The following is a 16,993-nucleotide window of genomic DNA, read 5'->3' on the forward strand; positions in this document are numbered from 1 at the left end:
TTGTGATTTTTAGAAGCTGATCTTTAGTTCAATGATCCAGAACCCCTTCTGTAGGAGCAGCAATAAATTGCTGCTGTAAATCGGTAGTCAGTCAAGGTTGTCGATCAGGTTCAATACCTTGGTGACGAGGGCTGAGATCTACTGAATCTGAGGTGTCCATAAGCCCCTGCTAGGGACCCTCCCCAGAAACACCCATCTTAAAATGTCCTGTCATGATCACAGATGTAGGGACTAGAACAAATCAAGAAGGTATACCTGTCGCAATTAGCATATTCAGTACGTCTGTCTACTTGTACACTATATACAGGGAACAAACCAAACAACTTTACCTCCTGACTGAGGTCATCATCTGCTGATGACACCCATTTGATAAGCGCAAGCTCATCTACTTTCTGCTCTAATTAGAACTAAGCAAAAATGAGCAGAAGCCAAATAAATGAGTACAAAGGCTGATAACAATGAGGAGATTCTCAAAGATTCGGTCCACTGAGGTTATGCAATCGAGTAACCTTTACATTTTTGGCCAAAAAATAAGAAAATAAATAAGCGAAGTGTGTTTCAGCTGAAATGTGACTGTCGGGTTTTTACTTTTTTGTTTTTAAGAACTGTATAATGCTTTAATATTTAATCAAACCTGTATTTGTTTGTGATATGTTTTCATGTAATATATGTATAGTTCTTTTAATATTATTTATAAATATATTAAAAATATACAGATTAATAATCTCATTTGGGATCAAACAAGAGGTAGGAGGTAAGGTAAGGTAAGGTAAGAGAGAGTTGCTGAGAAATGTCATCATGTTTTGTCCTAGAAGCTGCCACAAACAAAGACCTATTTCCTCAATCACATATTGACAACCAGCCTTGAGCAAAACCTCATTTTATTCTGGAAATTCCTGTTTCCAAGTTTCCAAACACAAGAGCATTGATATCAAGGGACCTCTAACAACATCAGCTTCTGTAGAAAAGTAAGAGCGAGATCCTTCTTACATGAGTCAGGCTCCTGTTTCAGAGGTTGAAATATTTTAAGGAAGTCACTAGGAGTCATCTTCTGTCCAAATAATCAGAGAATCATGCATGTTGTGAAGAGAAGTACTGCAATACTGCAGAAAATGAAGGAAGAGCTCACTTTTTTTCTCGTCTAACACCCACTTGTATCAGACCAGGTGGGCTCTGTTTTTTAGTCACTTTAACTTCACTCTAATCTGTCGCACAGGCTCTTGAAAAGTCAAGCAGGTGCCCTTTCTTGTCTATTCCCCCTAGGGGAGTCCTGTTCCTTGCCTGACCGCATCCTGCCTCCCAAATGGCAATGATGCAAATGACCTGGCACTCCATTTTAACCCTCGTTTCCATGACAACGCTGATGGATCTGTTCTGGTTTTTAACTGAAAGACAGCTGGGTGTTGCGGTGAAGTGAGAAGGGAAACACCCAACCCCTTACACAGAGGCAAGGAAGCCAAGGTAAGAGAGATTTGTTGAGAGTTGTTGTCATGTTTTTGTCCTAAAAGCTGCCACAGTTTATAGAAAGAAATGCAGACCTATTCCCTCAATCACATCGTGATAACCAGCCTGGAGCAGAACCTCATTTCATTCTAATTTATTCTGTTTTCTTCTTCAGATTGTGTTGAAGCTGGCTGGAGATGTGTTTGAAGTGGAAATTACCGATGACCATGAATTCAAGTTTCCAAACCAGGAGAGTGTTGATGTCATCAGTTACATCAGGATTGGTGGAGACTTCAAAACTGACATCTTTGAAGATCTGCTAAGAGATACTTACATGGTCAGACTCTTCCACTGGAGGGCAATAATCACTAAAGGATTTAGATGGTTACGATTCCATAAATATTCACAAGGACAGAGAAACATAAACCATTTAAATCTCAGATCGTTGTGTGTTTCCTTTTTTAAGCCAAGTAGTTGATCAAAAAGGAGCTAAATAGGACAAGAAAAATGTTTGACATTGTAGGTTCGATTTTTACAGGGTCTGTCAAATTTGAACCAAGTTGAGTTCTGCTTTTGATCACTGAATATTTGCTCATACACAAATGTGTATGTGTATTTTTACCAGTGGATCCGAGCAGGTTGAAATTTGAGCTGACTAAAAAATACATTTAACTCATCAGTGTATCAAAAGCTGAGACCTTAGCTAAACCCCTTCAATCAGAACTAAAAGAGTCAAAAAGGACGTTGGTAGCATCTTGTGGGTCCGTTCAAATCTGTGTCCAGCCATGCTCGATGCTTGATGTCTGCAGGAGGCTGGTGGTGTTGTAGAGGCCTTGCTGAAGGACATCAGTGCTGAACTGTTCACTTTCATTTCCATCCATCCCCAATCCAATAAAATAGGGAAGAAATGTAAAAAAAAGGGCAATTCCTGATTAATCTGACAGCTCTTATATCAACAGAAAATGTGTGTAAAAAAGAAATCAATCAACACTTTAATTATTCTGTAATATATTTATTATTGAAAATGTTCCTAATTTTACAGCCTTTAAACTGTTGATGATAATAATGAGGATAATATTTCATCCTGCCCACTTTGATCCTCACCTGCAGGTGAAGCCAACATGTTGGAATTATTAACATGATGATTAACATTTACTGATGACAGCAAGTGACTTTATAGTTCTGAATACAACTGAACACAAAAACAAGTGTAAAACTAGAAAAAACAGATTTCTAAGATCCTTCCCAATTTGATGAAAGGTGAGAACAAAAACTAACACAAAGGTGATTATTTAATTTAAGCACAATTTGCAAACTAGATTTAAAGTCCAGCTAATCAAAAGAGATGAATCTCTTATCTTTCTTTAATGAAGCCAAAACATTTTGCCTTTTCATTCAAAGCAAAACATCATACATGAATTTTGAAACCCAACATTTTCAAATCATTTTTGTCAAATCCTGTCACTCAATTTACATCCAATTTTTTATAGAATTTAACATAGAATTTTTTCAAGACATCATCATAGCAACACTTCTAAAGCAGGCTTTATATGAAGAATGTATACTGCTGTAAAGGGAACAAAAGTATTTTGTCAGCAGTTTTCTCTTCCCTTCCACTCTGCATCAAAAGACTGGAGAATAGCTTCATGCTCAGTGTTGCTGTTGCTCCAAGATTTCAACCAACCCTCCAGTTCTCCACCATAGGCTTGTGTTTGAGGCTACAGTTCATCCAGACTTTTGATGGCATCTTCTTTCTTAATTTCTCCCCCAGTTATTGGGGATTTCTCCTTTCCCAGTGAAACGTAAGCCGTAGCGCTTCTCAAGCTCCTTTTGAAATCGATAGGTGAACCATTTCCAAAAAGGCAGCAATGATCCATCAGAAGTAATCTCCCATGAGGCATACCACTCTCCAGCTGTTTGATATTGCTTGTAAGGTATGGACACATCTGGATCATGATCAGGGCAGAAGACCCAGTCACTCGCAACCAAAGTTGTGCAGGAATCAACGACAAAAATATTGGTGTCACGATATCGGAAACTGTTGACCCCAGTGGGTCTGTGAAAAGGGACGCTGTGTTTGTCAGGACTGTGGTCCTTTACCGTGTTGGTGCAAACAGCTGAACAGAATGGACAAGTGACCCAGCAGCAGTTACACAGCTGGTCAATCAGGATCTGATCAGGCTGCAGCCTGTATTTCTTGATCTCATCAGGTGAGAGATCTCCCATCATCTCCTTGTTGGATGTGAGACCTGTTTCTATCTGCTCTTCAAGAAAGTCAAAATTGTCTATGTCACTGAAACTTTCACAACTAATACTCAATTTAACCTTATGCTGAGTCAGCCTGGAAAATTCTTTCACCCACATCTCAATGTTTCCTCTCTGTGTTTTACTGCTTTTGTTGCATTGTGCAAAGCTTTATCAGAAGCTTTGTGATGTTTTCAACATTCCTCTTGAGAATATTTTGTACCTCATCTATTGTCTTTGATGTATTTCTCTACTTCTTTTCCAATGAATGTCTTCATATATTTCTTCGGTGTATGGATGTAGGTCATGGAAACCATCAACGTCTTCATCCTCAGCCAACAATTTCATCATGTGCTTCTCCAGGTTCGTCCTGTTCCCATTGAACACTGGATGGTTACATCTCATCTCATCAGCTAGATTTGTGGCTGAGTCGATATAGGAGGCCTCGATGGTGGAACCCTTCAGTTGGTCACAGATCAATCCTCCAAAGACCACAGATGATGAGCTGTCTTTGCAGAAGGCTTTGAAAGCTTTAAAGAATTGTGGTTTCTTGCTTTCAGCATAAATGGATACATCGTTGTTGTGTTTGAATTTTTGTGGGAGTTTTCGAGCCAGTTCTTTAATCTGTTCACATACATACAAACCAGCTTAATACTAAACTCTTTGTTCAGAGTGAATTTCTTCCCAGAGTGAAAGGCTTCCACTTCTTTTATTACATTTTTGCCTACTTCATGAAGTATGTAATATTATAGCCTGTTATTGCCACTTGTTTGCTTGTATTGTTGTGGAGAGCCTCTTCTTCAACGGCACTGATCAAGTCTCTGATCAGTTTCTGTTCCTCATTAGACAGACCTCCGTTCATGAAAAATTGTCTAGCTCGTTCAAACGTATTCGTGCATATTCTTTTACTTGGTCTTCGTCTTGATTATTGTGCTTTCTAGTCACATAACAGCTGTAATTTCCAGCCTCTGGGATTTGTTTGTAACTGCCGCTGGTCTTTTTTGATGAATCATTTTCCATTCAAAACCGAGCTCCATCAGAACGACTGTTACATCGTCTGCTATGTTGATATCAGCAATCGGTTTGTGTGTGCTGTTAGTTCTGAAATCCATTCAGTCCAAAGAGAGTTAAGTGTTTCTGAAGTTCCTCTTCATCTTTGTCCTTTAACGTCACAGCGAGCTCTTTGCTCTTCTGTAGCAGGATTTCTCAAGCTCTGTCTTCCTTTCATCAAGTTTTTTACAAGCTTCTTTCTGTTGGATAACAGCATTTAATTTTTTTGCAACTTGCTCCACCATTCCATCAAGAAACTCTTTGATTTTGGTCTCAAACCGGCTTCGCCACTGAGCCAGTACTTCACTGTCTCCATCCTTGTCAAAATAATCTGTCATACTTTTTGTTATTTTTTCCCATGCTTCGTTGAGTTGGTTATGAAGATCAGGGTGACTGATTTTGTCAACTTTTCCTGTTTTCAATTTTGACGTTAAAGCTGGTTTTTCAACAGCCAACATCTTGTTTCTCAGGGTCCAGGTCCAGTTCCCATACGCTACCTCAAGTTTTCTGTACACTGATATTTCATAAGTGTTCTTGAAGCTGAAACAAAGTTTTCATTCAACAGAGCATTCCACAGGTCCTGAACTTGCTTTTGAACTGTGATTAAAGTAATCCCAGTGGACTGTGAAGCTTTAGAGATGATAAAGTTCTTCAGATCTTGGATGCTTTCACTGTAACCTGGATTGGGAGGAGCCATGGGTGGGCTTCCCTCCCACAACTGGGCAAAGTATTTGACATCTTCCTGCACATTAAATGAAATGACTCTACTGAAGCTTTGAGCGTCATAAACCTCCTCTTCTGCAGCTAGTTGAACCATCTTGTCCAGTTTTTCTTGCAGACGTCGCCTTCCCTCCATGTTCTTGTCTGCAGCTGCTACATCTGCAACATTCTGGTGAACAAACACACAGCTGGGAGAAAGTTTAACGACCTTCATCCTCATGAAAGCCTGGACGACAATTTGCAAAACATCTGCATCTCAGAGGGGTTCTCTCCAAAGACGTTGATCAGTGTCATGTTTCCCAGACCTTACGACAAATGTGGCCAGTTCATTGTCACGATGAAGAGTACTATCACCTGCTAGCTCAAGAGCACGAAAGTCCTTCAGTGTCCACCACCAGAACATAATCAAACTCAGGACGGTCCCTCATCTCGTCTGACACTTTGAGCAGCTGCATAAATGCACCTTTTGTGCATCTGCCAGCACTCACTGCAAACTGTAATCCAAACATGGCATTCAGCATTGTTGATTTTCCACTGCTCTGGATGCCTAAAACGGACAAAACAAAAACTCTCTTGTCACCCAGTTTTTGGATGACTTCTTCTAAAAGTCTTGGGATCCATGTTATAGGCACATGACCTGCATCACCATCCATCAGCTCGATTGGGTGCCCTGATATCATCAGCTCTGCAGCCAGTTCAGGGTACTGGGACCAGTCTGTTTGTCCTGTCAGTGGTTGTTTCTGCAGAGATGCATGGGCTTCATAGATCTGACCCATTTCTCTATAGATGTGCTCCAAGCCCGAACGTTGCTTTATGTAGTTTCTCTGATATTTGTTCAAGCTCCTGTTGCTTTGCTCTGAGCTGATCGGACTGCTCAGTTTTTCTCTTTCAACATCAACACCTCTGACCATGTGCCATGATAGTTTTGGAGAATTGAAGAGACATTCTCTGTGGTGAGGTCGTCTATTAAGAGCTGGGTCATTTCAGGAAATTACTTCTTTCTCACTGGGCGTCAGAGATGAGATGCCTTCAACAAATACATTTACAAGTTCACCACAAATAATCCTACATTGACTTTCTCTAATTTCTTTTCAGTTTCTGCTGCTTTTGGCTTTTATCCATCTCAGCTTGGTCTTTGAGGCGATACTGTTTCTTGTTTGTGTCACACCACTTCTGCCACATTTCACCTTGACAAGTGAGGAATTTCTCTTTAATCGCAGAAGAAACATCATGTCCCTTGATTAAATCCATCACCTTCTCTGCAGCAGCTTTTCCCCTTTTGGCAGGCTTGTCTTCTTCATCCAGCCTGATTCCAGAGACCGTAGCCATGGACTCAAGCTGAAGGAACTCATGGGGTCCAGCTAGAATATTTTGAATGATTCTTTTCAACTCTTCAGAAACATTTGACTGGCCTCTGTCTTTCAGACCAATGAATACTTCCCCTCGGTTGAACTGAACAGTATTGGATTTCTCTTCAACAATAAGTAAATTAGAGGCTTTGTAGACTTCATGAGGTCTTTCGATAAGTTTCTGTCACTTCTGTCAGTCCGAGCAGAGATGAGAACAACAGTGACTGAGGATTTTTCACTCAGTATGCTGCGCTGCTTTTCCAGAAGCCGAGCATCACCGTGAAGGTTACAGAAAGCAGTGCAGTCAGTGAACGCATCGTTGGATTTACCAGCAGGGCAAGTACCAGGCAATCTCTGCTACTCCTTCCATCAAATGGCGAGTGTTGGTGCTTCCCTGGCAGTCTCTGTGGTAGAAGGTTGTTATGACGGCCTGCTGATCAAATTGTTTATCAGCTGAGACTTGGAGAGCGACAGTGAACCCAGGCGGAAAAATGACACCATGGGTGTCTTGGCGTTGCAGATTGGCACAGTCTTCAATGTGACAGTGTTGAATTTATCTTGGTTTCCTGTTGCTTTCCTTGTTTTCTTTATTTGTCTGAAAGTCCACAATGGACATTGGATATCCATCGTGACTGGGTCAGGAACAAGCAAAGGTAGGGCGTATGACACTGGGATAATTTAGTATTAGATTCTGCTTTAAAAAGCTGTCTGAGCAGTGAAAAGTGCCATTTGTATGTCCATGGGATGCACACTTTGCTGTTTTTGATTCAATACTGTCTGGAACACCAAGAAAATGCAGCAAAAACCATCTTTTTCTGCCTCAACAGTGCTGGACTGTGGAACAAGATCTGACTGTCCTGGATCTGGATCATCTTGTGTGATAGGAATATATCTGGCTGTGTAGTCTAACAACATCAACCTCTGTGAAAACATAAGAACAACATCCTTCTCACATGTGCCAGGGCTCCTGTTTCCAGAGGTGGACGTATTTTAAGGAAGTCAGCAGGAGTCAACTTCTGTCTGTACTTGTCTTGAAGGCAAAGTCTTCCCAGGAGACTGGAGAATTCAGCTTCTCGTCTCTTCATAGTAGACTCATCAGACGACTTGGGCAAACTGCTACAAATAAGCAGAGAATTGTGCATGTTGTGAAGCCCGAGGTAGCACAATACTGCAGAATGCGAATGAACTGTTCCTGTGTCTGAATTTAGAGGGTTTTTTTTTTTACCTTTCTCCTGGTTTCATCCATAGCTGGATGTAAAGAATCTGAAACATATTAAATGTGATTATTACAAAGTCAGAACGAGATGAGAGAGGAACAGTTTAACGTGATGAACCATCTGAAGTCTGACCCTTTGTTGATACTGACTTTATTACCATGTAATACATGTGTAAACAGTGACCTTTGCAGGAGATTCAAGCCACAGCTTATTTTCAAAACTCAACGAACGTTTTGAGTTACCTTAATGGGAAGTGTCTCAATATTAACAGTCCAACCTGATTGTTGCTGTCCAAAATGTGGATTTCCTCTCTTAAAATGTTGCAGTGAAATTTGAGATTGTTTTCAGATTAGTTTTAATTACATTGCTGGAGGGATTGTTTTTGCTGCTCAATGTAACTGAGTAATTTACACTTATTTCATCTCTCTCTCTCTCTCTCTGTCAAACTTACCTTGTTCATTTCCCTGGAACTCTGAGGACTTGATCTTGTCTTCTTCATGGGCTCCCTCACACTTGGGTCGGGTGTAACAGCTGGGATTATTTTCTTGGACCATGACGTCTACCTTTTCCAACAGTGTCACCATTTCTCTGGTCTGTCATACCTTTTTTGCATGTGTGGTATCTTTTGTCATTAAAACTATCGTCTCTTTTCAGGTTTGTCAACGCACTTTTACATTGTTCATCAGACTCGTGAGTCACAACTGTCAGCAAATATGGCAACGATTCCTCTCCAAAAGCTTTCTCTAACCACTGACGTCCTGCTCTATAAGAGCTTTCATGATGACTGTTGGACACCAGTAAAATAAAGGCATGAACGCCTTTATTCAACTGACACGTTTCACTGTTTTGGTGACCGAGCAGATTAATGACTGAGATGTGACGACCACATAAGTCGTACAGTCCCTCTGAAATCTGCTCACATTTGCTTGCTTGTCATGGTCAAATAAGATGTTTTGTGATCCTGTCTTCATGGAATTGGTGTCACCAACTAACACAAGTGTGAGTTCAGCTGCCACTGAAACAAAATACACAGAGAACTTTGATCTTAATATACAGAAGAAAAATAAAATAAACCTAATAAATTCAACTTTATATATTGACTTCAATACTTTACTATTTCATCACTACACTGATGTAACTGAGGTGTACAATAGTTTTCAAAACTTAAAAATTACCTTCATCACTTGAAGACATCTTGATTTTAGAATCCCATAAGTCCTGGAGCACCAGTGGGTCACCTCCTGTAAGATACAAGTTAACCTTTAAACAAAATTGACTTGTAACGTTCTGGTAAAGACCAGAATGTGGAGAGAAATGGTTCAAAACAGGTGAGAGGAAACACTGGATTTTGGGGAGGGAGAGCCTGAATACACAATAAAAGGTTCAGAAAAAGATGGGAAGTGGATCCACGTAAAGCTCGGTTCAACCGTTTCCCAGTTGGCTGTGGTTCTGGATGTCATTTATAGGCAGATCATGACAGTCAATTCAGTCTCATGAGAGATAGTTCAAGAACTATTTTTCAAAGTTAATAACACATCAGACTAATAAATAAACTGAACACAGTAGATTATTCAGCATTTGATCAGCAGCACTTAACGGCATTATTTGCACATTCAAATTCTGCCTCTGGGACACACATTTTATTAAAAAATAACTTCATTATATTGTTAGCTTTACTTTTGTAAATGAAAACTGTTAATTTTTTTATTGTTGCAGGGTCACTGTCACTAATTTTTCAGTCTGCCACAGATCACCTCGACAAAGAAGGAATTTGTCTTTAATCTCAGAAACATCATGTTCCTTGATTAAATCCATCACCTTCTTTGCAGAAGCTTTTCCCTTTTTGCAGACTTCATCCGACCTGATTCCAGAGACCTCACCCCTGGACTCAAGCTGAAAGGAATCATGGGGTCTCTGTCTTTCAGAGTAATTCTATACTTCCCCTTGGTGAACTCAACAGCAGATTTCTCTTCAAGAATAAGTAAAATTAGGGGTTTTGGAGGCTTCACAAGGTCTTTTTTATGTAGGCTGATAAACTACTTTATTTATATCTTCCTCACCTGCCTTTGACCACACATATTATATAGAAAACAGTAAATCTTACAATCATCTCTTTTCATCTTTTCCAATTGATGCCATTCTTGCCCTTTAGGATTTCAAACAAATTCGGATCATTCAAGACTAGTTAACCTAGTTAAGATAGTCAGATAAGCAAAGCCCATGTTGTCACATAAAAGTTTCCATGTCTCCAAGGTGAAGCCGGTCGCTGAGTCGGATCTGGTCCCTCCCCCCCGTGTTGTAGATGGGGGGCCTGCTGACACAGTCGGAGCATCCTGGACGTCCGTCACCGAGGACGAGAGTTCCAGTTCCTGGTCGACTGGGAGGGGTACGCGATCGTGGGTCCCCCGCCGTTTCATACTGGACAACAGCCTCCTCCGAGACTTCTACTGCGCCCACCCGGATAAGCCTGGGAGGGCGCCTGCCCTACCGTCGGAGAGTTTGGGTGTTTCCCCCACCCCACCCCAGCCCAGCTCGTTTGAGGTCTCCACGCCGCCCTGCTGGACTAGAGAACGCGCAGGACTTGACTCCTGTGTTGGGTCCGCTCTGGAGCTCTTTGTGCGCCCCGGAAGACTGGACGAGTGCTTCCCTGCGGTCCAGGAGGATTGCCAGTTTGATTTTGTTAAATAAAGACTAGTTTTGGACTTTTTATCACTGCGTTTTGCCTGCTTTCGGGTCCTGTAAAAACCGAAACCTTAACACTTTTTCATCCATCCAAAAAGACTTTAAGATAACATGAAGTTAGTCTGTTGAATGACAGTACCCCCTTCTCTATCGTGTGCCTTCAGCACCGATTAAACTCAGATGGTGATTATTTTATATGTACAACTTTAGTGGGAAGCTAAGCAGGGTCGGGCCTGCTTCCGTTGGGTAACGTATTGCGTCACTTCCTGTCTTCTCAATGTTCGTGGGTGCGTGTGTGTTGGTTTCACTTTTATTTAAACTTCTTTAAAATTGAATACTCGGGAATTCTAATCACTCGATAACAACAAGGAGAAATAATCCATATTAAAAAAAAAACAGGACTCCGCCGATTATTAGCACTAGCATGGCCTCACCGTCACAAACACAACTGTAGAATATAATTACTATTATGTATATTTCTTTTACAATCAACGATAGAATAAACTGTTTGACTAGCTGCTAGCAAGTGCAAAGTCAAATTCCAAGCATGCACTAATCCAAAAATATTAACTGTTTACCTTACATTGGTTATTTGCCCGCGATTAACACCCTGAATCGGTCGAAGCAAAATGTAATGTATGATATGTCTGCTCTAGTAGGAATTATATGTACTTTCTTTATCCACTGACATTCCTAATATTCTCCTACGCCACTTCCTGAAACATAGAGGGAGTTTTCTAAGAAAACTACAAGTATTGACAAACTCATGAAGGTTTTATTTTTAAAGAACCACCTTTGGTTTGTAACAGTTCAGTAATAAATTTGTAAGTATTCTAGCAGACTTTAAAAAATTATTTTCTTTCATTATTTTGTCAAATTTTGATGTAGTTTGTTGTAAAATATCGCGAATTGCCTTTTATGCTATAGCTATTTTAATTAAAGTAGAGTAGTTTCATGGATAAATGTGAGAAGGGTCGTGCGCCTGTCTGAGTACACTTCTGAAGATTTCGACGACAATTTGGTGACCCCGACGTGATCTGCTCCAGAGGAGAGTAGGACGGGCGCGCACGTCGAAGGCCCAGATCGACCGGTCCTTGGCATCATCCGGAAAAAGGCGCCTGACTAAAGAGGTAATCACTGCCTGTTAAATCGAAAGTGCTGAATGATGTCAAGTGAACTGTGTTGATCGTTGAAATTTTAAAAAATAAACGAGTAAAGAGAGGCATTTGGCCGTTTTGACCGAGAAGTAACCACAGATTGGTCTTGGTTTACGGACAGATTGGTCCGAATTTGGTTCTGGACAGCTTGGTCTGGGTTTGGAGGACGTTGGTCCTGGCTTTTGGACAGATTGGTCCAAATTTGTAGACGTTTTCTTGGTTCTGGAGGAGCGGTCTGAATTATGGCTGACAGTGGGAGAGTTTGAACAACCTTTGTCTTCAGTTAACCCGTTCGTCCTGTCCGACACAGGAGGGCGGACAGGACGATGGATGGTTGGCTGCGCAGCGGAGCATGATAGAGGAACAAAAAAACCAGAAGAGTGCATCGGACGACATGAATCGTCGGATGGATAGTGAGAATTGAGAACATGTTGGTGAAGGCCCGAGACGAGGGTGGAGCTAAGGCACGGAAGAAAGGCAGGCGTAAACGTAAGGATGAGGAAGAGAGTGAGGATGAGGAAGAAGGCACTGGAGGCGGAGTGAAGGCATGTGACGGGCTGACGCTCAACTGGGAGCCGCCTCCACAGCAGGCGGCCCCAACGCATGTGGGGAAACCCCCCACAGGGCGGGGCCACGAGTCAATCAGAAACTCCAGCCCCCCCCACCCAGGGAGGTGGACCTGTAACCAGGTCCCGAGTGGAGGAAGCTGTGGGAGGACAATACCCCCTGGTGGCCAGTCAAGGCGGGGGAGCCCCGCAGTATAAACCATGGAAACTGCAGGATTGATCAGCCCTGAGGCTGGAGCTGCCCTCGCTTCCCAATGGAGCAGCACCGTGGATAGCAGCCTTCAAGGCACTGACAATGGGCGTGCCCTTAGCATGGGGGATGGCCGCATGGTTGTAGCTGCATGTGTTGGATTAGAAAAGCTGGCCGGGGTGGAGCAGCTGGCAGGCACCTCAGTACGGGGGAAACAGAGCCCAGACACTACACCATTTGCAGACCACATCGGCGCTTTCTGTGATGCACTGAGATTACACTTCCCAATTAGCGTGGCGGCTATCGAAGATTTTTCCATCGCTGGAAGGATGATGGTTCTGTGAGTCCAGAGACTTGGTTACACGAGGCTCGCCAGAAATGGGTACAGATGACGGGGAGCCCCCAGTTGATAATACTCCCACGATGGTGATGCTCAAAGATAAACTATTGAATAATGTTCCACCACCAGTAAAAGAAAAACTTTTAGATAATCCTTTAATGGCTAGATCACCATGGTCCCAGTGGTCACAGTGTCTCGTCACCCTGCTACAGAAACACTGGGAGAAAATACACCAACAAGCACAATCACAACAAGCAGCAGCTAACAGCTTGGTACACATTCAGCTAGAACAGGTTAAACAAACAAGCAAAAAGAACTCAGGAGGAGCTCAGGCCTCGCCAATGGCGGCTTTTCAGGGGATGACACATCAGGCCACACCCTCAATTAATCAATGGGGACAGAACCGTGGGGGACGATGGGGTGTGCGGAGGGGTCCACGCCGGGTGACAGGTGTGGCAACTGCGGTAGGTTCGGACACTGGGCGAGGGACTGCAGGGCTCGGAGAGGTCCCGGAAGAGGGGTCCAAGAGACTCAAAATGGGGGCGAGCCCAGATGGGGCCCGCCTCAAGGACGAGGAATGTACCGTAGAGGGGTCCAGCTGGCACTGGAGGGAACCTGGCCGAGCCCCTCCTTCCTCTGATGGTGGATGGTGTTGAAAAACTGTTTCTAGTGGACACGGGTGCAACATGGTCTGCACTGCAACATGGAACTGATCCGCCATTGTCATCGGAGCAGGTGCCACTAAGGGGAGTGGAAGGCTGACGCCTGTACATGCAACGAACTGCCCCATTGGATGTTCGAATAGGAGCACAATCTTTCAGCCACACGTTTCTCTATGGTCCTGATTGTCCTGTTAACCTTCTGGGGCGAGACATTTTCACACTTTTGGGCTGCAACATTGACATTGATCAAGGCGGGGGGACCGTCATCACCTTCCGCAATGGCGAATCCTTCCACTGCTCCGACAAGGCTGCACACACTCAGACTCTTCTGTGGCTGGGCACAGAAAACCCCGGGGACCTCCTCACTGCTGACATTTATTGGGGACTTCTTACGGGACCTGTGGACAACCCGCTCATGGCTGCGTTTCGCACGTGGGGCCCCCTCATCAGGGAGTTTTGGGCCTGTTCGCCACCTCCAGACCCCCCACATGTGACGCTTTTTATGATAAAGATAATGACCTGACATATCAAGAATGGTTCAACTCTAGTCTGGATGGGCAGCATTGGGTGGTGTCTGTATCTGGCATCGTCCTGGACCGCAGGGTGTGGTCACACCAGTGCATCTTACACCAGAACAACTCCAACATTACAAGATGGGTACTGATTCAGCACCACACATCACACTAGCCGTAGCGATGGGAGGACAGGCTAAGGCCTTGGGACCTATGGTTGCTGAAGCCAATACAGTCAAAGATTGGGTGTCACTGGAACTCAGAGATTTGTGGACCTCCATGAGCCATCTTAAATTAGGATTTATTAAAATTAGCTGTGAGATAGCTGTGGTCCTCTGTGAGGGTGATGTTTGGTCACCCGCGCTGTTCGTTTACTAGACTCAGATCAACCACACAGACAACAAGAGGCCTTGCAAGGGAGAGCTGACGAGCAGTTCAAGCTTCCTCTCTCAACTCCGTCAGTCTGCTGCTCGCTCTCCTCTTTTGTTTGGTGCACACAAGATTTATGTCAACCTGACCTCATGATTCCTTCTCCGACTTCTCCGTGTCCTTGAACATGGTACCTCTCAGTGCTGGGTACCTAACAGCATCAACACTTGGTTCAAACACTCATACATTCCTTTTCTTAAACATTCCTTAAATCTACTTACTATACTCACTATAGCATTGAAACGATAACAACACAATAATTCTTCTCACATTTCCCTCCTGTTTATCGTTAAATGCGTCTAGATTCTCATTGTCAGTATTACATCTTTTCATTTCATGAAATTTAAATGCATTACGTCATTTTCCTAGAAACATTTCTTACACTCAGAGTTCAACATGTGTACAGCTTAAGACATCTTAAACATTTCATTTACACCTTGCATCACATTTGTCCATTCTTCTTCTGATTCCTCTTCATCGTCGTTCAGTAGAGATTGTTCTTCCACCTGCAGCAAAGTACTAGTAACAGCTGATCCCACGAGCCGGCCAATGCAACCCCGAACAAGAGGTACTACACAGCAAGCTAGTATGGCTAATACTAGCAGCACTATCCCTATCATCATTCCTATCTTGAACAACAGTTCCCTCCACCTTGACAACATTCCTGTAAGCCAGTCTGGTGGGGGACTACCATCATCAATCATAGCTTTCTGTAGTTTAGTTAAATTTTTCAATGCGCTATCTATCAGGTGACCGTCCGCATCATTCTCTGGGATGAACGTACAACAGTAATCTCCTACCATTGCACAAACTCCTCCCTGGGGGGCCGTTATGAGATCTAAGGCCATCCTATTCTGCATGGTCATCAGTCTTAGCGCTGTCATTTCTTCCTTGACTCCTGTGAGAGCAACTTTTGTCAAATTAGTAAATACTTTCAACCTGTAATCAACTGTTTCCAATCTCAATATGTTCTTTCCTATTCCTAGCCACGGAAAGAGTGTCATGATCACTTTATTTCCGGTTGGCCAATGCTTAAACTCTTGTGGTACATCTGTGCCCCACACTGAGTCGTGGTTTGAACTCGTAGTCATTCAAATCACTCCTGGAACGCAACTGTGGTGCAGAGCTAGCATTAGCAGCATAAATTATGACTGTGTGATCCTTGAGATGTACTGGAGCACGCACTCCTGACCAGTTTGCTGGTAGGTCTGCATACGCATTGTGTCCACATAACCACCATCCCTTATTCACTAATTGCGTGCCTTTGTCTCCTGGCGCGAAAGCGGGATAGTTACATGTACAGTTATAACCTTCTGGACACCTCTGCGTTGCTTCATCTAAGGTAAATAAACCACATAAGTACCGGGGGTCATCAATACACTCCTGTTCACTGTTCGGAACTTTTATTTTGCTGTAGACATGTTTTCCGATAAGGCCGATTAGTTGAAGTATCAAACCTCACATCACGACTGACCCAGTGCGCATGACGTATAAACAACTTTACATACATCCTTGTGTAATGACCCCAATCTCTACCACCACTCCGTGCATAACAGTATGTGTGATTTATCGCACCTAGCACAGGGAATCTGAATCTATTGGCTTTCCCTGTCATTGTCCGTAGTGGCTCTTGGGTGCAGTTGCTGCGAGCGAACCACGTTCCATCCAACAACTTGAGTGTGAAGTTCGTGTCACGGCTTAGCCCTATATGGACGAAGCACTGTCCTCACTCCCTGTCATTGGTTCAGCAGTACTCGCGGTGTATGCACAGAAACTGGTAGCATAGAACAAACATAACAACGAGAATGATTCTGTGTCCGAGCTGTGAAATTAGCATAGCGCCACACATGTATTCAAACTGTAAGTGTGTGAGGATTCTGGATTTTGTTCTAACCACGAATGTTCTAAGTGGCTAACTACGGTGCGTTTAGCGCGCGCGTAGCTCTCATCCTGTCTCAGAGCACCTTTCTGTCCCTGATTACCTCCCTCCTGTCGGAAGTTCCAAAGACCAAAACTCACGAGTCCCACCGTCACAGCACTCACCACAATTAGGAAGAACAACTTCATTTCCTTTTAGATCTTCTTCACAGGTTCCGACGGGGTTCAGCCGTTGCTGGACCTATACAGGCCGTCAGCCGTTTACGGAGAGTCCGCCACTGCTCCCTCGCCTTCACCTGGAAGAATTTTCTGTTTTTTACAATGTGAAAGGTGTATCCACGACAGTTTCCCGTCCACTCGAACCGCAGTCTTTGTGGTCAGCTGTACTTGATAAGGACCTTCCCATCTAGGCGTGTTCCACCTCTTCCGCACAAACTTCTTCACCCACACGTAGTCGCCCGGTTGAATGGGTTCCTGGGGGGTGGAATCTGTGGAAGACACAGGACTAGGCAGAACATTTACTGTATTCACACATCGGTTAAGTAACACTTTTT

At 43.3% G+C, this 16,993-nt stretch overlaps 1 long non-coding RNA gene across 1 annotated transcript; it reads right to left on the reverse strand.

Annotated features, from left to right (window-relative positions):
• Positions 1-8,998: 8,998 nt before the first annotated feature.
• LOC115248685 (uncharacterized) lies at positions 8,999-11,316 on the reverse strand. Its single transcript, XR_003887462.1, has 3 exons — positions 11,284-11,316; positions 9,199-9,264; positions 8,999-9,038 (listed from the first exon to the last, which is right to left on the reverse strand). It is a non-coding gene; the product is annotated as an uncharacterized lncRNA (long non-coding RNA).
• Between the last annotated feature and the right edge of the window lie 5,677 nt (positions 11,317-16,993).

This window comes from Takifugu rubripes, unplaced genomic scaffold (assembly GCF_901000725.2).
Source record: "Takifugu rubripes unplaced genomic scaffold, fTakRub1.2, whole genome shotgun sequence".
Classification (NCBI taxonomy): Eukaryota; Metazoa; Chordata; class Actinopteri; order Tetraodontiformes; family Tetraodontidae; genus Takifugu; species Takifugu rubripes.